General features: G+C 47.8%; 1 protein-coding gene across 1 annotated transcript in view; it reads right to left on the reverse strand.

Annotated features, from left to right (window-relative positions):
* CALN1 (calneuron 1) overlaps nucleotides 1–17,625 on the reverse strand; it is a 422,349-nt gene extending 404,724 nt beyond the window's left edge. The window contains exon 1 of the mRNA XM_025275519.3: nucleotides 17,256–17,625. The gene's annotated coding sequence lies outside the window, so the exon portion shown is untranslated. The remainder of the gene's footprint in view (nucleotides 1–17,255) is intronic.
* Between the last annotated feature and the right edge of the window lie 4,050 nt (nucleotides 17,626–21,675).

Here is a 21,675-nt window from a genome sequence, read left to right on the forward strand (position 1 = left end):
AGAAAAATATTTGTGCAATAAATCAAACCCTAATTTCCAGTGATCTGCATTGGAGAAGGAAATGGCAACCCACTCCAGTATTCTCACCTGGGAAATCCCACGGACAGAGAAGCCTAGCAAGCTACAGTCTATGTGATTGCAAAAGGGTCAGACATGACTTAGCAACTAAGCAACAATAGGTTAAACTGTATTTCCCAATGATCTGCACTGTAATATCTGACCTGTGCCATTATTTCTGATTGGGCTTCCTCTTGCTGTTCATGGGGATGGTTTCCCCTGTCCTCACCTCTCTCTGTTAATTACCTACTGATCTAGAAACCTCACTCAAATTCAGGAGAGGAGTTCATTTTTAAGAGAACCCTACAGTGAATTATTTTATTTCAGTGCAATAATGATTCCCTTATTCATCTGTTCAGATTCAAAGATCCCTTTAAGAAGCACCTTAATTTTCCTTGTTTTCTTTCCTGCCTCTTCTCTGGGAAATTCAACAACCAGAAAGAAGTGGTTTTTTTAATTCATTTCCATTCCTCCTCTGCTAGCCCCCATCATCTCCATCTTCAAAGACAGCAAATAATCACCAAGCAAGTGATGGAGACAAAGGTTACTTGCAGTGAGAACCATCTTGCCAAGCAACATAGGTCTGTTCTTCCAACATTAATATCCATGTCTTAAGGCCAAAGAGGGCCAAAAGCACAGCTAGTTCCCCACAGCACTTCCCTCCAATTAAAATTAAGAAACATCTCCTAACATCTTACAGGCAAAGCCCTGTGCCCTAAACAGTGGAGAAAACATACAAATACACACACACATGCATCTACACACACACACCACCAACAACCCTCTCCATCAGAGACGGAACAGCAGGTTAATTTGTTGAGGGTCTATATCCTCCTTGGAAGAAAGCAGATACCTTCTAAAATCCCTTTATTTTTTACTTTTCCAGGACTCTGAAATTCTAAATTTATCTAGCCCAATCCAAAAAAATTAGAGTAAATGTCGAGGTAACAAACATATTTGTATAATAAAAACTACACAAACACAGAGGAAGGAGAAATTAAATCCATCATAGGGATCAAGGAACACTCCACCGGGAAAGTCAGATTTAACTGCCTTGAAATGTCAAGGGGCTTCTAGGCTGCAGAAGCAGCTGGCGCAGAGACATACATGGATCGTGAAAGTGACAGTGGTCACCCACCAAGGAGACCAAATGAAAGGCACTAAGGAGCTGGAATTTCAACCTAAGTGAGATGCAGCTGGAAGGTTCTAGAAGTCCTGAGTGGCATGACTCCCATCATGTCTCCAGTGGATGGACCTGGAGGAATAGGCTCAAGTCCAGGCTAAAATAACAGCAGTGCCAGTGGGGTTGGAATGTCGGTGCCCGTGACACACCCATCAATCACAGGTGGGTGGGGACAGAGGGTAAGAGATGACAACCAGCATCTTATCATGATCATCCTTGGGGCTCGGGGCTGAGGGCCAGGCAGGAGAATGTGCTGTATGTTGTGGAGGAAATGGTCCATTGTGTTTGAGACACGCTGAGTTTGGAGTGCCTGTGAGAATACTTACATCTCATGTCTGATAAGAGGTGATGTTACAAGAGCTAATTAAAGCGTGGAGGGAAAGAAGATTGTTCCAAGAGAGAAACTAGAGAGAGTGTAAAAAGAAAGGGGCCAAGGCTCAAGAGGGAGGGGATGTATGTATATCTATGGCTGATTCATGCTGATGTATGGCAGAAACCATCACAATATTGTAAAGCAACTATCCTCCAATTAAAAATAAATAAATTTTAAAAAAGAAAGGGGCCAAAGCATCGAGTTTGGGAACAGCTACATTTGAGGGGTAGAAAGGGAAAACATAGGGCTTCCCAAGTGGTTCAGTGGTAAAGAATCTGCCTGCAATGCAGGAGACACAAAAGGTGTGGGTTCAATCCCTGGATCAGGAAGATCCCTTGGAAAAGGAAATGGCAACCCACTCCAGTATTCTTGCCTGGAAGATTCCATGGACAGAGGAGCCTGGTGGGCTGCAATCCACCTGATGGGCTGCAATCCATCTGGTGGGTTGCAAAAGAGTTGGACACAACTGACTGACTGAGCACATCAGTTCAGTTCAGTTCAGTTCAGTCACTCAGTCCTGTCTGACTCTTTGAGACCCCATGAATCGCAGCATGCCAGGCCTCCCTGTCCATCACCAACTCCCAGAGTTTACTCAGACTCACGTCCATCGAGTCGGTGATGCCATCCAGCCATCTCATCCTCTGTCGTCCCCTTTTCCTCCTGCCCCCAATCCCTCCCAGCATCAGAGTCTTTTCCAATGAGTCAACTCTTCGCATGAGGTGGCCAAAGTACTGGAGCTTCAGCTTTAGCATCATTCCTTCCAAAGAAATCCCAGGGCTGATCTCCTTCAGGATGGACTGGTTGGATCTCCTTGCAGTCCAAGGGACTCTCAGGAGTCTTCAACACCACAGTTCAAAAGCATCAATTCTTCATTGCTCAGCTTTTTTCAGTCCAACTCTCACATCCATACATGACCACTTTTTGGAAAAACCATAGCCTTGACTAGACAGAACTTTGTTGGCAAAGTAATGTCTCTGCTTTTCAATATGCTATCTAGGTTGGTCATAACTTTCCTTCCAAGGAGTAAGCGTCTTTTAATTTCATGGCTGCAGTCACCATCTGCAGTGATTTTGGAGCCCCGAAAAATAAAGTCTGACACTGTTTCCACTGTTTCCCCATCTGTTTCCCATGAAGTGATGGGACCAGATGCCATGATCTTTGTTTTCTGAATGTTGAGCTTTAAGCCAACTTTTTCACTCTCCACTTTCACTTTCATCAAAAGGCTTTTGAGTTCCTCTTCACTTTCTGCCATAAGGGTGGTGTCATCTGCATATCTGAGGTTATTGATAGTTCTCCCAGCAATCTTGATTCCAGCTTGTGCTTTATCCAGCCCAGTGTTTCTCATGATGTACTCTGCATATAAGTCAAACAAACAGGGTGACAATATACAGCCTTGACATACTCCTTTTCCTATTTGGAACCAGTCTGTTGTTCCATGTCCAGTTCTAACTGTTGCTTCCTGACCTGCATATAGGTTTCTCAAGAGGCAGGTCAGGTGGTTGGTATTTCCATCTCTTTCAGAATTTTCCACAGCTTATTGTGATCCACACAGTCAAAGGCTTTGGCATAGCCAATAAAGCAGAAATAGATGTTTTTCTGGAACTCTCTTGCTTTTTCCATGATCCAGCGGATGTTGGCAATTTGGTCTCTGGTTCCTCTGCCTTTTCTAAAACCAGTTTGAACATCTGGAAGTTCACGGTTCACGTACTGCTGAAGCCTGGCTTGGAGAATTTTGAGCATTACTTTCCTAGTGTGTGAGATGAGTGCAATTGTGCGGTAGTTTGAGCATTCTTTGGCATTGCCTTTCTTTGGGATTGGAATGAAAACTGACCTTTTCCAGTCCTGTGGCCACTGCTGAGTTTTCCAAATTTGCTGGCATATTGAGTGCAGCACTTTCACAGCATCATCTTTCAGGATTTGAAAGAGCTCCACTGGAATTCCTTCACCTCCACTAGCTTTGTTCATAGTGATGCTTTCTAAGGCCCACTTGACTTCACATTCCAGGATGTCTGGCTCTAGGTGAGTGATCACACCATCGTGATTATCTTGATTGTGAAGATCTTTTTTGTACAGTTCTTCTGTGTATTTTGCCACCTCTTCTTAATATTTTCTGCTTCTGTTAGGTCTATACCATTTCTGTCCTTTATCGAGCCCATCTTTGCATGAAATGTTCCCTTGGTATCTCTAATTTTCTTGAAGAGATCTCTAGTCTTTCCCATTCTGTTGTTTTTCTCTATTTCTTTGCATTGATCGCTGAAGAAGGCTTTCTTATCTCTTCTTGCTATTCTTTGGAACTCTGCATTCAGATGCTTATATCTTTCCTTTTTGCCTTTGCTTTTCACATCTCTTCTTTTCACAGCTATTTGTACGGCATCCCCAGACAGCCATTTTGCTTTTTTGCATTTCTTTTCCATGGGGATGGTCTTGATCCCTGTCTCCTGTACAATGTCATGAACCTCTCTGTCCATAGTTCATCGGGCACTCTATCTACCAGATCTAGTCCCTTAAATCTATTTCTCACTTCCACTGTATAATCATAAGGGATTTGATTTAGGTCATACCTGAATGGACTGAGCACATACACACATACAAAGGGAAATATGGAGATAGAAAAGTGTTACGGGCTGAATGGTGTCTTTCCCCAGAATTCATATGTTGAAGTCCTAACCTCAGAATGTGACCATGTCTGGAGATAGGTTTTAAAGAGGTAATTAAGTTAAAATGAGGTCATCGGAATGGGTCTTCATCCCATATGACTGGTATCCTTATAAGAAAGAGAACACTGGACACAGACACAGGGAAGGCCATCTGAAGACAGAGATAAGGTGCTGTCTGCAAACCAAGGAAAGAGACCTGGAGCAGATCCTTCCCTCAACCTTTGAAACCAACCCTGCTGATACCCTGATCTTGGGCTTCAGCCTCCAGAACTATGAGAAAATAAATCTCTGTTGTTTAATCCACTCAGCCTGTGGTGCTTTGTTATAGCAGCCCTAGTGGACTCATATAAAAAGCCAAGAGGTGAGAATAAAACCATGAGAGTTCACTCAGGGGGAGTTACCTGAGGAAAGGGTGACTGATGGTATCATATATTGCCAAGCATGAGAAGTGAGTCCACATCATTAGATTTTAAAATGAGGATGTCAGTGACCTTTCCAAAAGCAAGTTTACGGTATATTAAGTATTTAAGACTTACTCTCATAGGGGCCCAACAGTAGGGTCAGCCAGCAGCCAAGGGTTAACAGAAAAGACAAGAATAAGGTCAAAGAGTGAGAGTGACAGGGGCAGAGCCTTCTTTTCAGAAGCTTCCCTTTAAAGAGAGGAAGTGAAATAGGATGGCAGCCTAGGGAGGTGGCAGGGTCAAGCGAAGTTTTAGAGAGGCTTACGACGATGAGATAAAGAAAGGAAAATTTGAGATCTGACAAAGGAGAAACGGAAACACATGAGATTCATGGCACAGTCAAGTTTTCCTTGTAAAAGAGTAAGGATACATCTTCCTTTGAAATGGGAAGAAAGGAGAAATTTTGAAGCAGAAATGATGGAAAATGTTGAGGTCAAGGGAAGAGGCAATGGGATACAGGCCCCAATCTCTCAAAGCAGGAAGCAAGGATATCTGCCAAGAACACACGTGGGAGAGGAGAGGAGGACACTGACAGAAAAGACTCGGCGATACGACCAATGTATTTCTGGTCAAGAAACCAGCCAGAATTCAATACAAGGATTTGCAGAACGGATTTAAGACCTACCTGTTGTTGAACAACCTACATTTTTAGTAGAATTGATTTAGCTGACTGAGAACTTGAAAAAGTGAATGGTTGGTTTCATTCAAGGTCAAGGCTGCAAAGTGAATATAGCAATAGGTCAGGAAGGTCAACACGTACAGGGAATTCAGAATAGAAATCATAGTGCAGGGTTCTAGGCTACCCATGCCAAGGACCTCTAAGAGACAGAATTGAAGGTTGAAGTCAGAAAGAGGCAGCCAACAGGCATTCTGCAACAGGGGTCAGAAAACTACAACCGTGGGCCAAAACCCAGCCCACCTTCTGCTTTTGTAAATAAAGTTTTATCACAACACACCTATTGATCAGTTCAGTTCAGCCACTCAGTCATGTCTGACTCTTTGCGACCCCATGACTGCAGCACCCCAGGCTTCCCTGTCCATCACCAGTTCCTGGAGCTTGCTCAAACTCAGGTCCATCGATTCGGTGATGCCATCCAACCATCTCATCCTCTGTTGTCCCCTTCTCCTCCCACCTTCAATCTTTCCCAGCAGCAGGGTCTTTTCCAATAAGTCAGCTCTTCGCATCATTTCCACCTTGTCCATAGTTACTTTCCAGCTACAACAGAACTGAGTCACTGCAACAGGGATCACAGGACCTGCAAAGCCCCAAATACTTACTGTATACCTCTTGACAGAAAAAGTTTGCCAACCCCTAAGGAATGGACAGGAAAATCAGACAGCAACACCAGACAGGCAGAAAGAGAGGGAAAGCCAAAACCAGGCTAATCAGAACCCAAGGCAATGGGTATGGGCTGAAGAGAATGAAGCATGAGGGCCCCCAAGCCCACAGGGCAGAGCAATCATGGCACAACTTAGGCAAGGACTGGACCCAGGAGATCCAGGCCAGAGAGCAGGCCTGAAGAAAGGGAGAACTCGGGGTGTCCCATTAGTCTGCACAGAACCCCCACTGGAAGCTCATGTTAGGGGGATAATATCAACCAATATGAACAGTTCAGCAAGGATGAGGCAGAGACTAAGGCAGAGTTCTCACCCCTGAGTTTAATGGGAAGATGAAAGCCAGAATTGAGTATGTGCGTGGCCAACAAGAGAAAGTAGAAGTCTGAAAATCAAGTAGGACACAAATATCTGATACTTCCATATACACAGTTGCCCCACAAGACATTCCAAACCTACATATTGAATTCTCTTCTTTGTTTATGAACTAGGGTTTGCCCAGAGGTGAGCCCATCATGGACACATCTACAGAGAGCTAGAAAAGCAAAGATGGGGGAAACAGGAGAAGGCCAACGTCATCAGCACCCACTCCAGCAGTATGAGGGAGCCGGCCTCCACTCAAAGGTCAAAGGGTGCTCCAGGAGGGGAATGGCAGACTTGGGGTCCGGGTGACAATGTCCTGTGGAAGTCCTCTGCAGCCCCTGGCATGTCTTGGGTAATCAAAGTTACAGAGGTAGTATAGCCTGGCGACTTAAGGACATGAGTTTTAGAGTCATGAGTCAAGCTTCAGTACTCATTATCTGCGGGACCTTCAATAAAATACTTAACCTCTCTGTGGTTTGGGGTCCTCATCCACACAAATAGAGACAGTTGCAGGATCTACTTCATCAAAGCTTCACTGAAAGAACTGAAGGAGTTAACACACACCAAGCACTCAGAAAGGAGGACTTATATAACCATTAGCTATAATTATACTGCCTCATCTTTCTACTAACTTTCATGTGCCCGTAAGTCTTCTCCCACTCTGTTTAAAGACTTGACCTTCTAGGTCAAAATACACACACCCTGAGAAAGCAGTGTCCATTTCAGTCCTTGAGTTTCACACCCACTGGTCTTCATCTCAAGTTAGTTTCTAAAGCATAAAAGTGACAAGGAGGAAAATGTCCCTGCCAGCACTGACATGCTGAAACAGGTGTCTGGAGTTGAAAAAACTGGGGGAAAAAACGGATCCAACAAAATATAATTTATTAGTCATCACCTGCTGAACATGTCATGGCTGGGTGATAAATGCCAAGAACATCAATTATGAACTATTCTTACATCAGGTTTAACATTATCCACCACGACATCCAGAAACCTATATGTTGAGAATGTTCTTTATTTGTTTGGACCACAGGAGGAAAATATTTGGAGTAGAAATGGTAAATGTAATTGTTTTGCATGATGCAGGGCAGCCTGCGTCAGCATCCCGCCTGGGACCGGGTTGTTGAACATCTGTCAACGTGTCAACTCTAACTGCAGAAGCAAAGCACTTAGTCGTGCTTCTGCATCCTTACCTGAAGCTGCAGGGAGAGGATGGAGAAACACAGATATTATTGGCAGTAATATTTCTGGATTTTGAGACATTTTGATGGAAAAACACAGGTATCATTGGCAGCAATGGTTCTGGATTGTGAAACAGGTGTTTGAACATGACTATAACTAGCCATCTTTCTGGATGCCTGTGTCGTGTGATTCCCCTGCTTCAGGAGCAGCATGGGGTGGTGGGAGGGGAGGGGGATCTTTTCCCCAGGATTCATCCTGTCATGTCTCTCCTCCTGGTCTCGCATTCACAGCAGCCCCAGCCTGATGATCTGTGAGTCTGGACAAACCTCTCTGAGTCTTAGCAGACTCCTCTCCATAACTGAGTGGTTTAGATAAAATAATTCCTATGGTCCTTTCCAGCAGTCAGAACCTCTGATTCTGACTCTATAAATGCTGACCAGGGACAGGACAACGTTCTGGATCCAGAAAGACAAAAATAATGCAAGTGATTTGTAATCATGATGCTAACTTTTGGGCTCTAATACCTGAGCAATAACATTTCAATATTCAGAGATGAACTTTTAATGAATATTCAATTGCTCTATTGTTCTTTATAAGAATACAAAGTGGAAAAGGCAGGATCCGGGCCCCTTGTTTTGCAAACTCGGATGAACTAAGGAGGCCATACTCTCATGAAAAAGCATGAGCCCAGAAGCCCTCCTTGTGAGGCTAAGTAAGTCTGGAACATGTTTCTTCTAACTGGGCCCTGCTCTCTGGCAGCACCTCAGTTCAGTTCAGTTTAGTCGCTCAGTCATGTCCGACTCTTTGCGACCCCATGGCAGCACCTGGAGCTGGTTAAAAATGCAGGCTTCCAGCCTGCTCCAGACGCGGCATCAGAACTTGCACTTGAACAAGATCCTCAGGCAACTGGCAGGCACTCTCCTTAGAGGAAAGCAAGTTGGCTGTACAGTGGAATCACCTGGGGCGGGGGTGGGGCAAGAACCTTGTCCCATTTCGCTCCCTCTCCCACCCCCACGGCGATGATTCAGATTTCACTGGCCTGGGATGTGATGGGGCACTGGGGCATTTTTAAGGTTTCCCAGGGAACTCTAACATGCAGCAAAGTCTGTGAAGTACTGAGCTAAACTCTCAAGTTCAGGTTCTAAAATTCAAATCCAGAGCCAGCCAAAGAAAAAGTGAAAGTTGCTCAGTCATGTCTGACTCTTTGCGACCCCGTGGACTAAACAGTTCATGGAATTCTCCAGGCCAGAATACTGGAGTGGGTAGCCTTTCCCTTCATCGAGGGGATCTTCTCAACCCAGGGATCGAACCCAGGTCTTCCACATTGCAAGCGGATTCTTTACCAGCTGAGCCACAAAGGAAGCCCAGAGCCAGCCAACCTCCCCCTAGAAAGATATGTATCACCTTTCCCAAGATCACAGCGGGGTCACCCACTCCCTGGAGTTCTACCTGATGAAGGGTCACTGTCCCAAGTCAGTCCCGGCCTCTGTCATGTACCTTTGTGTCTAAGATCACGGCCCTGTAGCCCCCAAGGTCCTGCAGGACATGGCCACTCCCAGGGAAAGCTACCTGGCAGCACTGACTCGCTATTTCTTTCTTTCTTTCTTTCTCTCTGTCTCTCATGACAACCACAACACTCCAAATCAGAGGAAAGAACTCACTTATTTAGCAACACCTCTCAAGCAAGGATCTCCAAGTACAGGGAATCCTCCAGCCAGCAGCTGGAACTCGCAGCCAGGAGAGTCCAGGGCACGTCCTCCCTGGCTTCAGCCCCTTCTAGTGTGCCAGATTCTGAGTCAGCCTGCGTCAGAATGAACGCCTTAAGCCCAAGGTCTCTGTGTGAGGACCCACTGACAGTACCCACCAGCATGTCTGTTTCCCTCCTCTTCAATTATATGATTCCTCCCTGTTGCCTCCTGCCCTTTGAAGGCTCCATGGATTCTGTGCTTCTGGGGTTTTGAAAGACACATCTACCTCCTTGGGTGTGAGAAGTTGAGAACTTTGGTGTTTATGTAAACACCAAAGGAGCCTTGTAGGAACCTACATGTAAACACCCTGTAGGAGCCAAGCTGGGAGCCAGCAGTTCTTGAGTATACCGGGGCTCACAGGTTGGTTAGTGTTGGTACAACTAACCTGAGAGTTGAGTCTCCAAATGAAAGGAGAACCACAAGCCTCAGCTGAGGGCAGATGATATGTGTGGACTAGCTACTGCCAAGTGACTCGGGAATGAAAGGGACTGGGACAACTCACCAAACAGACTTGAAAACGCCATCCCCTCAGAGGACTCTTCGCAGCTCTATGTTCATGAGTCTGGCCGAAAGAAAAGTGATTTGACTAAAGTGATTTCACAAAGTCACACCTGATCTTTGTGGTAGAAAGTCTGCTTCTCTTTGGGAGAAAAGGGAAGGTGGAGATTTAACTAGTGAGTTACACATCTCTAGATGGGAGTCTACAGTGTAGTGGTTCCCATCCATCACTGGTGAACCTGGGACCCTGAGTTGTCTGTTCATTTCTTCATCTGTAAAATGGGGGAAATGCTCATAATCAGAGAGTGGATGACACGTAGTAAGTACGATGCAAGTTTCCTAATATTACTTGTCACTTCCCGCTGGATCTGGAGTGTGTGTTTATGTGTCTGTGCATCAGATGAATCATCTAGCACAGACCAGATGAAATAACAGAGCAACTGGTTTAAAGAATGAGCAGTGGGATGCTGGAGGCTGAATGGCTCCATCAATGTGCAGTACAGATGTTTTGAGGTTTTCTTACCAGGCTATAAAAATGTTTACACAGTAATTAGGCCTGTTATCAGTACACAAACAGATTACACTTTACAGAATGAATGAACAGCACAAAAACCCTCCCATTTTTCATCAGGTTCAGCATGCTTTCCTAATTCTTGGGTTTACCAAAATAAATTCATTTTTCTGACAACACGGAGCGGGTGCGAAGTGTAGGGAAGAGGCCCTGGGGTGGGGAGATTGACTCTGTTTAACAGAACGCATGTCATGTGCTCTCTCCAGTCCTTCTTTCTCCCCATCTGTAAAATGAGATAACCAAGGTCCCTGCTCACTCATCAACTCCATGGTTCTATTACTTTTCAAGCATTCTCTTCTAAGAATGTCTTTGCTCTCCTCTTCCCCAAGAAAGGATGTGTTTAATTAAAGAACTGATGGGAAAGGTAGTAATTCTGCTAAATCACATGAGTCTCCCATCCAACACAGGAGCGCGGAGTTGATGGCAGTTCAATCCTGACACTTCAGCCCCCAAGGCCATCTGCAGGGTGAGACCATGAAGCACTTCCCAAACACATCCATGGCTCTGAGTAACACTCCATGGAATGCTTTGCTTTTCCTGTTTTCAAAGGATAATATTCCAAGGTAATAAACATGTCACCAAAATAATGAACCAAGCTCCCTGACTTGCACTTTCAAGTTTTCATAGGAGCAAACTTGTGTTAATGAAACAAAAGAAGTGATTTGTAATCATAAACCCAACTTTGGGGCTCTAACACTGGAGTAATATTGTTTAAATGCTCAGAGATGAACTTTTAATGAATATTTAATTGCTCCATTTTTTATAAGTATAAAGTATGCTTTCAGTGAACACTCTAAATACTGAAAAGGCAAGAGGCCGTTTCTCCCAGCTAAGTGATGTGTTTAAGTTTCCTAATGATTTTGTTTCAAGGGGGTAAAGGTCATCAAGGTTTCAAGCTCTAGAGGAAGGAGTCTGGGAGTCATTTGGAGAAAGGGTGACTTGTTACAGCAATATTCCAAAATCCTTCAACAAAATATAGATGGAGGTATTTGAAGTGCTGAGGAAGAAAATCTAATGATACATGTACAAAAATATGAATGATCTGGGGAAGAAGATGCAGAAAGGTGCTTTCGTTTTTTAAGGTAACATTTCCATATGGCTTTAATTACTTTTTTTAAAAAAAGAATGTTTGCTTTCATAATGAAAATATTTTTTAAGCATAAAACAAAGAGCCACCCACTGGACAGCTTGTACAAGGTTAAGCACCCTAATTTCTGCCCCAACCAGGATCCATGGGTTTTTCACATTAAAATTTCCAGAAATAAAATGGTAGGAAAAGAGTGTTTAGTTGATAGTCTCAAAACACCCCATCCACGACATTGGTGGTCATCAGTGTATACATTTAAAAAAAAAAATTGGTTCTGATTATAAAAGAAATTTGAGCTCATTTAAAAAAAATCATTCATAATGCCAATTCCTTTGGACAAGCACTGTTAACGTTTTAAGTCCACTTCTTTCTATTATTCTTCTATACCACATTTTTAAACAAAACTGAAATCATACTAGAAATGTGGTTTTGTCCATACCCACATTTAATTGGTACATGAGAAACCACTAAATTAAGGTCACTAAAGCATTTTCTCTCCATCTGTTACTCTCAAATACTACATTTCACTTTAGACTCTCATGAATAGAGATTCACATTCTTGCACTAAGGTAGTACACACAGAAGGCACAGCTGCCAGGGCGATCTTTTGAAAACAGAAATTGGATCATGTCAGTGTGCTGTTTAAAACCCCTCCTGGTCCTCCTAACTAATTCAGTATCAAATCCAAACTCTGCAGGGTGACCTCCGAGGCTCCCCATGAACTAGCCCCTACTTCTCGGTACACATCTCCTGCCATGCTAGCCTCCTTCCTGTTCCTCAACACACCCAGCAGTTTCTACCTCAGGACCTTGGCACTGGCAGATGCCACTGCCTGGAAGTTCTTGCCTAGACCTTCTCCCAACTTACCCAGCTTAACTATGACTCCTCAGTGAGAACTTTCTTGACCATCCAATCTGAAGAAATCCCTGCCTTTGCCTCCATGATATCACCTAATTTTATTTTCCATTTTTATTTTTTCATTGTCTTATACCACTAGAATATGAGAGTACCACCTCTATCTAATTGGCCATTGTCCCTGGTACCTGGTACAGAGATGCTCAATAAATACAGGATGAATGAATGAAAATGATTTCAAACTACCCAGATTTGTGGGGCATGAGCTAAAGTAACCTATTTAAACAGGCCTTATTCTCAGCAGCACTGCCCCTTAATGAGACTTTTTAAAATAGGCCGTTACCTTCTCCCGCGGCCTGGTCACAGAGAGCTGCCCACAGCTCTGCCAGTGGGGAAACAAGTGAGTTATTTAGTCTGGCCAGACTTTCATTTTGCTTACCCACCTCGTTACCTATGCTGGAAACTCTGTGGTCATGCTACACCCTTCCCTTCTCCTACTAATACTCCTACTCAATCAGTGAGTCCCACCAACTAACTAACCCTCCTGTGGAGGACACACCCAAGTCTTCCAGCAGATTTATTCCAGCTTACTTTCAGAAAAACTACCTCTCCCCATTCCAATGAAATTTCAGAAAGCTATTCCTGATATGAAGACCCAAAGCTTTGCCAGTTAGAGATTTCCTCTGAGCATTTTGAATATAGCAGAATAATAATAATAATAAGATGATGATGATGATGGAGGAAAAGAATAGAGATCATTTACTTTCATAGCATCACCTGAGAGAAACCATAAGACTACTCCAGCCACCAAGATCCCCTCGACTACCTAATTCCCATCTGCTCCAAGCCTGGCTCTTCAGGGGTGTCCCCAGCCCTGTGAATTTCCATCACAGCTTGTACAACATTCTCCTTGTGGGCTTTAGTTGCTAGCTGGAGCTGGTTTCTGTTGCTTGCAACCCAGAACCCTAACTGAGAATTCTCCTAAATGTTTGCTCAATCCATCTCTTCTCCTCCATAGTCCCCACCATAGCCTCAGCTCCAGCCACCTCACTGGTATCTACGCCTCTGGTCTTCTCACTGCCAAATCCATTCTCCACAAGGTCTCCAACCAGACTTAGCTAAAACTCCAATCTGACCTTGCCACTCGCCCCCTAGTCCTGACCACGAGCATCCTGCTACCATTCCAGCCTCTTCTCTCGTCCTTCCCTGCCTCACTCTTGAAGCTCCAGGGGGTCCAAATTACCAGTTGCTTTATCATATCTTCCATGTGCTTTCTTACCTCTCCTATAACATCCTCTGCCTGGAATACCCATGGAGGACTGGCTACTTCATAGCCATCCTTCAAGCTCAGCTCAGACATCAGTGTCACACTAGACTGACTGCCTCCCATCTCTGCTCACAAATGTGTATCCCTCACACATGGTCTGCCTTCCCCATTAATGTGTAAATTTTCTGATGGCAGCCTCTGTGTCATATTCATCTCATGTTCATTTCTATATCCATACCACATAATAGGCACTGAATACATTTTTGTTCAATGTTAAGTGATTAAAAACATCATTCACTCTGAAGGCCCCAGGTTGGATGCCACAACTGTGCTTTCATTTTCCTCCTTTCAAACCACATGCAGAATTAGCCTCCAAGGGAGCCACTGAGGGGTCAGCCAATGCCTTGCCCATCTTGAAGGACAGTTTCATTGCTTGCGAGTTGGGATGCACACTGTCTTAACAAGCACTGGAGGCTGTGGCTCGTTGCGCCGCCTAATGGTTCTCCATCATGAAAAGACATTTCAGACACTCTGACTACATCAGGTTAAGCTTCAAGGGAAGGGCAAAGATGTCACCCAATTCCATACCACTGTGGGCACAGAGAGGGAACAAGCAACCAAAGGCACCACCATCTATAATTGAGCCAGCGTGGACTTGAGCCCCAAGTGGCTCCAGTGTGGGCACATGTGGAGGGCAAGGCCTCCTTCCCTGACCCACTGCACAAGACAGAGCTCCTTCCATGCCTGAGTTTCCTTGTCAGGAATAAGGAATGAGATGCTGCCCTGGATTCACTCAGCACAGAAGGGGCACCCGCCTTGGGTCTGACCCTCAACAAAGCACTGAAGGTCAAAGGTTACTAAAACACTCTTCAGATCAAAAGCAGCAGGGTACAAAGAGCCCTGGACCTACAATCAGGAACACCAGCCTCTTAGAATCAAACCCTAACCCTGCCTCTTACCCACAAACTACCTGCTCACATGAAAGTTAGTTACCCGCCTTCAGCATCAGTTTCCAAATATGAAACATGAAGGTTACGTGAGCTCCAATGTGTAGAAGTGTCTGACATCAAGAAGGGTCCCAGAAATCTGAATTAAGAGGGTGTGCAAAGGCCTTAAACGTCCAAGTTCTCTTTGAGCCACCAGAATTCCTCTCTATGTAAGAACTAGCACCCCCTTCTGCCACCCAATGGGCACTGCAGAGGCTGTCAGAGCCGGAGTGGGCTGCCAAATCTAGCTGGCAGACAGTGCCAGGACCTAAGACCAGCCCTCAGATACATCTCTCCTACTGTTGACCCAGAAGCACGCCGTCCCGCCCAAAGCCACTTGCAACGGAAAAGAAATTTCTAGACGGCCGCCTAACCTTGCCCAATGCTTGGGCACTGATCAGAGGCCTCCCACTGTGGAGATAAATGTTAACCAAGCAGCCTTCACACCTGCACCCTCACCTCACCCCAATCCCCACCACCCCTTCGCGAGGAAAGGGAGCCGTGGGTCTCCATCACGTTCCGCCCATCGTGTTCTCCATGGAACCAGCTGAATGAAATGATTTTCTTTCTTCAAAGCCCTTTGCAGCACCCTCACTGAAGGTCTGATTACTGGCAGTAGTTACAGTCCGAGTTCAGAGAAAGGTGATCTCAATGAACAATTCTAAGAGGATTTAGCGCTCCTCCAATAAAATATCCGAGGGATTGGGTTTCCAGAGAGTTTTGTTTTCATTACTCCACTTGGATACAGTCAGTAACCAACATCAGTGTTGTAGACCAGCTTCTTGGTAAACATAGCTGTTTTTCAGGCAGCTACTGCCATGAAAAACCCACATGTCTGCAGTGAACTCAGAAAGGGGGGTGGGGGGGTGGGCCTTAGCTGGGCCTCCATTAGAACAGGCCGCAGGGGGAACACTGCCCAGGGGCATCCATCAGGCATGTGTAGGGGCCAACTGCCTAAGGAACTAGCAAAGTTTTGCAGCTCCTGGAGCCCAAGAAGCCATCCTTAGCTGGGGGTGTCCCAAGAGAGCAGCAACACAGGAGCCATCCGAGCTGCCTCCAGACTTCACAGCCTCAAAGAACCAAGTAGCAAAGACAATGGAGATTCCATCAACACCTCCTTCTACCTGCACCACTTTTTTTCCCCCCAAAAATAGATGAAATGAAAACCACCAACAAACCAAGGAGGAGAGCTGCGGTCAGGGTTGGATGAAAGCCGTGTCCTCCTCTGGCCCCAAGACAATTTCACACCAAATGGCTTTAAAACCCTTTCCAAGGCTCAGAGACCTGAACTGAAAGAGAGTTTATCTTTTGGACTGCGAGTCAGCAGTTAAGGAAGCAGAACGTGGAAATTCTAAGAGTTATGAGTTTTCACTTTTGCACGAATGCTCTGTGTGTCTGGACACACGAAGGGAAGAAATCTACCCACTCCTCCTAGAGAAGGCCACCCCAACCCCATCCCTGATGCTGTTCTTATATAGTTATTACTAGCACTAATCAGACTTCAGTGGGCATGACCTAACATAGCCACACACACCGGCACTGAGCTGTTCTTCCCCAGAGCCCAGCAAAAATGGAGCTCAAGGCCTGGGGATGGCGCCCCAGTCTTGGGACCTCAGGAACTGCAGGCATCATTTCACGGGGCAAAGGACTTCATCAATACAAGGAAGGCGCTTTCCGCATACACACACTGGCCCTCAAAGAAAAAATGCAGAGGGAAATGATGCTGGGGATGGGGGCAGAGGGAGCACGTGGCTGGCGCCTAGATAGCAAAAAGTAGCCCTCGCTCCACGTTCAGCACCCCATCCCGTCGGGGTGAGGCATCCTCCGCTCTCCCTGGCCCCGAGGCCGTCCCCAGAACTACCTGCTGCTGCCTAGGCGCCCTCAGGCCAAGTCTGAAGAAGTTCACTCCCCGTCGCGCCAGTCCGGGGACGCTGGGGCATCCAGTAAACCCAGACTGCCCGGCGGAGTCGGCGCCCGCCTCTGCCGGGGCGCGGGACTCCGGAAGCTGCCGGGGACCCAGAGGCCAGCTGAGTGACAGCCAGGTCCCAGGCTGGGCTGCCGGAGGGCTCCGGGTGATCCCGCGCTCCCCAGGGCCGGCGGACACCGGGCGGTGGCGGCAAGGAGCGTACGCCCGGGAGGGCGAGTAGCCCTCGCCGGGGCTGGAGGTGGAGGGAATCCTCCCCCGAATGCCAGGACTCCCGGCTTCCCGGGTACCTGGAAGCCGCCCGGCTCTCCACCTGGGCTGCGGTGCAGTTCCTCTCTCTTCCACCGCCCAGGCGCCCGCGGCCGGGGGCGCGCAGACAAGCGGCTACCGGCGCCGGGGACTCGGCGAACGGCGCCCAGCCTGCAGCCCGCACAGTTCTGGGACACCCGGATGGGACACCCGTCGCCCTGCCCGGACCCCACGCCCCTAGGCGGGCGGACACCCGCCACCCCCAGGGAGAGCAAGGAGGCTCGGGCAACCCCCAGCCGCCCGGTGCCCTCTCCCAGCGCCAACAGGTATGGGAGGCGTTGTCGCCAGCCCGCCCACTCTGGGGCTAGGGCCCGCCACAGCCCCGGGCTTTGGGCACGGTGCAGAGGGGCGGACGGAGGGAAGAGGCGAGGGCGGGAGCGAGCGGGCGGCGGCACTCACCTCTGGCTGGGCCGGGGCCGGCCGCGCGGGCCCGCCGCCCCGAAGCCCGGGTTCCGAGGCGCCTCCTCGCGCGCCGGGGGCTTCCTCCGAGGCCCGCAGGGAGGAGGTGGCGCGGGGGGAGGCGCCGGCGGGCAGCGCTCAGCCTCACACTCACACCCCCGGCCGGCCGCCGCGGCCCCGCGCCGGCATCCTCGCTGCCGCCGGCTCCCACGGCGCCCCGGGCTGCTCCCCAAGCGCGCGCCGGGGTCGGCGCGAGCCCCTCGTCGGCTCGGAGCGCGATCTGGGCGCGCTCCTCTTGTCCTTGTCCTCGGCTCCCGTCTGGGGACGCTGCCCCGCACCCCGGCTCGGCGCGCGGCTCTACCCCTCCCGCTCCCGCTGGCCGTGCAGAGCCCCGGCGCGCGGGCTCAGCCCATGTGCGCGGCTGCCTCGCTGCGCCCCGAAGCCTAGTGGCCGAGGCCCCGCCGGAGTTGCGCGCCCTAGAAACTCCATGCAGCTCCGGCCTCCTCCCCGGCTCCTCCCCAGCGGGCCCCCCGGGGCCTTGAGGCAGCCCGCGGCGCTGTCCCCGCCCTGCCTTCGCCCGCGTCAGGAGCCGGGTTTCTGGGCGCGCCTCGCCTCGGAGGGTCGGGGAGCCCCCACCCCCACCCCTCCGCCTCGCCAATGGCTCCCTCGGTTTCCAGGCAGCGCAACCTGAGGAACGCCTCGGCGCGCGCGCACTCACACTCGCGCACACACACACACACACACACGCACTGCACACACAGGCACACGCGCGCGGGGGGCGAACTGGAGCTTGGCAGACGGTCCTCCTTCCTTCCTCCCCAAAGAAGCTGCCCACGTTAACTCCGGCAAACTGCGGTTCCCCGTATTGGACAGCTCACCGAAGCGCCCCCCACCTTAACTACTTCATCCCCGGCGTAAGGATCACACCTGCATCCGCGCCCAGGGCTAGGGCAGGCGCCGAGTTAAGGTACTGGCGGCCAGAACTGGGGGAGGAGGAGGGTTCGGGGTGCCCACCGCAGTACCACCTAGGGAGGCACTACTGCAGCGACCGCCTGCTGACCTCTGATCCCGCTCCCCGGGGTCTGAGAACACATGGTTTGGCCCCTCACCTCCCTTCCCAAGGTCACAGAATGGATTCGATGAGGGGGTTGAGGGTGCCTGGGACACAGGTGTGAGCTTGACATCTCGAAGACTGTCTGCAACCTGCCCTCACACTGCCCTCTGCCAAGTCCATACCCAGATAGGCCCCTTTCCTCCCCTGCCCCATGCCTCAAGGGCAACTCTTTAACCGAGTCTCCAGTCACCTTTTCTAGTTCCCCACCTGTCTACCTCTCATGTGCCCAGAAGCTGACAAACTACACAGTGCTACCAAGGTTTGTGTTGCAAAAAGAAAAAATCAAAAGCATCAAGAGGCATCTCAGTCTGTCCCATAGACAAACACCTACCAGTCTCCTTCTGCCCCTCCCAAGGGTGTGCCATAGGAGAAGGAACTCACCTGGTTGGAGCAGACTAGTCTTTCCTGACAGCACCCTCTTTTCCAAGGTCCCCAGTTTCTTGCCCCCCTCTAGGTGGCAGAAAGACTATGCCACCAGCTCAGATTCTTCCAATTCCCAGAATCAAAGAAAAGAGATACATAAAAATTCTCACACCAATCAGAAGCAAAGCAGGCAATACTGCCCTAAGCCTCTGGTCCAAACAGCTCAGCAATCACCTCTCTTCTGGCTGGTGCAGGTGCCAAGAGAATGTGGGCATTGGTGCTGCCAGCCAGGGGCACAAGTTAATCAGGGTCCCCTCCTTGCCTGCACCTCCTGGTTTGCACCCTGAGTGTGGTTCCTCTGAGCCCTAATAACACACTCATTGCTGATACTATACCTTTGGCATTCAGCCTTTGCTACCTGTATTCTCCTATCTTTTCTTGTACCTGCCCTACTTCCCAAATTATCTTCTTAAGCCACTGGCTGAATCTTATGTACATAGTTCAACGATGTACATAGAAGTCGTTTCCAGAAGTTTTTCTGAAGGGTCACAGGCACATGAACTAATAGAGTTGGTAGAGTCTCAGAAGCATCTTTCCCTCTGAAAGTTTGGATGAAAGCTGCATCTTCTAGCAATGTTTCCTCCCCTAGCAATCAGTTGTTTTGGCATTTTCTGGATGGCAACCAGGTCACCAAAGTGCCTTAAGCGAGTCTATAAACACACATGGAGCTCCTGGTACAAATTAGATTTAACCCTTTAACCAGAGGAGGACACGTCTATCAGATCTCTGCCCTCACTGCTTGTGTGAATGTGGATAAGTTGTTTGTTCTCTCTAAATTTTGCTGTCCTCCATAAAGAATGGACTGTGGACACAGAGGGGGAAGGAGAGGGTGGGATGGACTGAGAGAGCAGCACGGACATACATACACCGCCGTGTGTGAAGTAGCTGGTGGGAGCTGCTGTGCAGCACAGGGAGCTTAGCTCCGTGCTCTGTGCCGACCAAGAAGGGCGAGATGGGGAATGGGAGGGAGGCTCCTGAGAGAGGGGATATATGTATACAGATAGCTGATTCATATCGTTGTACCGCAGAAACTAACACAACATTGTAAAGCAAATTCACTCCAATTAAATAAGTAAATAAAAACCGCACTGTCCCCAGTGAGGTAAAAATGGGGATTTTATCACTCCTACCTCAGCCCTTCCCCTGTCTTTCCTTCCTTTATTTTACCTTCAATAAATATCTTTACTTCAAGTGCCCAAGACAGTCAAGGGTAGGGGGTGACGAAGGGTCTGTTGCATTTTGAAAAGAAATGAGCAGAAAAAGAAAAAATCATCTGGGTACGTGTTGGAGGATAACGTTTTCCATGTATCTTATCAAAGTGCAGACTATGGAATGCATTGGCTTCTTTACAACACACGTTCTTTACTTTGTGGCAAGAGGTTAGAGTGGTTTGTTAGGCAGCAACAGATAATCAAAACGAAATTTGGTGCCTGGAAGTAGACTGTTGCTGTAACAAACACTTAAAACGTTGGCTCTGGGACTGGACAATGAACAGAAGCTAGATGTGCCCCATAAGACTGTTAGTGAAAGCTGCAAGGGCCTCAGGAAGACTCTTGGAGAGGACCTGAAGGACACTGAGAACACTGTTCCTGGACAAAAGAGCACCTAAGCCATGGACTGGTGGGTCAGTTAGCAAGACACGACAGATGAGAAGGCAACCTAATGAGTTCATGGACTTGACCAGAAGAGTTCCAAATAGAGCACAGAAGAAGCCAACTGTGCTTTTTGAGATGCCTGTGATGAAAGACAAGCGGAGATGAATTAAAGCAGAAATTATTCCCCTTTTTGTGGTAGAATTTAGAGGAAAGAGAACCAGGACCTGCTGGGTTAGAGAGGAGAACTTTTCCTCCTGATTCTGACATCTCCTGGCAAAAACATTCAAATCCCGGGGCAGTAAAATGTGGTCTGCAGATAAAGATGAAGTTAGGGATGAGGCAGTCAGAACTTTTGTTAAGACCTCACACAGGGACTCCCCTGGTGGTCCAGTGGTTGAGAATCTGCCTGCTAATGCAGGCAACACAGGTTTGATCCCTTTCCATGAAATAAGATCCCACATGCCACAAGGCAACTGAAGCCCATGTGCCTCATTAGAGAGTAGCCCTCACACAGCAGCAAGGAGCCCAGTGTGCTACAGCAAAGACCCAGCACAATTAAAAAAAACCTCACACATATTTAAGTGCAGGCCTAAACGAGCCTTCAAGAATCTTAGAGATATGGTGCCTCAGCCGCCTCACCAATAGCTTGAATCACAGTAAGTCCTCAATAGTTTTAAAGAAAACATATCAGATATGCAGATGACACCACCCTTATGGCAGAAAGTGAAGAAGAACTAAAGAGCCTCTTGATGAAAGTGAAAGAGAAGAGTGAAAAAGTTGGCTTAAAGCTCAACATTCAGAAAACTAAGATCATTGCATCTGGTCCCATCACTTCATGGCAAATAGATGGGGAAACAGTAGGAGCAGTGGCTGACTTTATTTTTTGGGGCTCCAAAATCACTGCAGATGGTGACTGCAGCCATGAAATTAAAAGACGCTTACTCCTTGGAAGGAAAGTTATGACCAACCTAGACAGCATATTAAAAAGCAGAGACATTATTTTGCCAACAAAGGTCTGTCTAATCAAGGCTATGGTTTTTCCAGTAGTCATGTATGGATGTGAGAACTGGACTATAAAGAAAGCTGAGCGTCGAAGAATTGATGCTTTTGAACTGTGGTGTTGGAGAAGACTCTTGAGAGTCCCTTGGACTGCAAGGAGATCCAACCAGTCCATCTTAAAGGAGATCAGTCCTGGGTGTTCATTGGAAAGACTGATGTTGAAGCTGAAACTCCAATACTTTGGCCATCTAATGTGAAGAGCTGACGCATTGGAAAAGACCCTGATGCT

Source organism: Bubalus bubalis, chromosome 24, assembly GCF_019923935.1.
Source record: "Bubalus bubalis isolate 160015118507 breed Murrah chromosome 24, NDDB_SH_1, whole genome shotgun sequence".
NCBI lineage: Eukaryota > Metazoa > Chordata > Mammalia > Artiodactyla > Bovidae > Bubalus > Bubalus bubalis.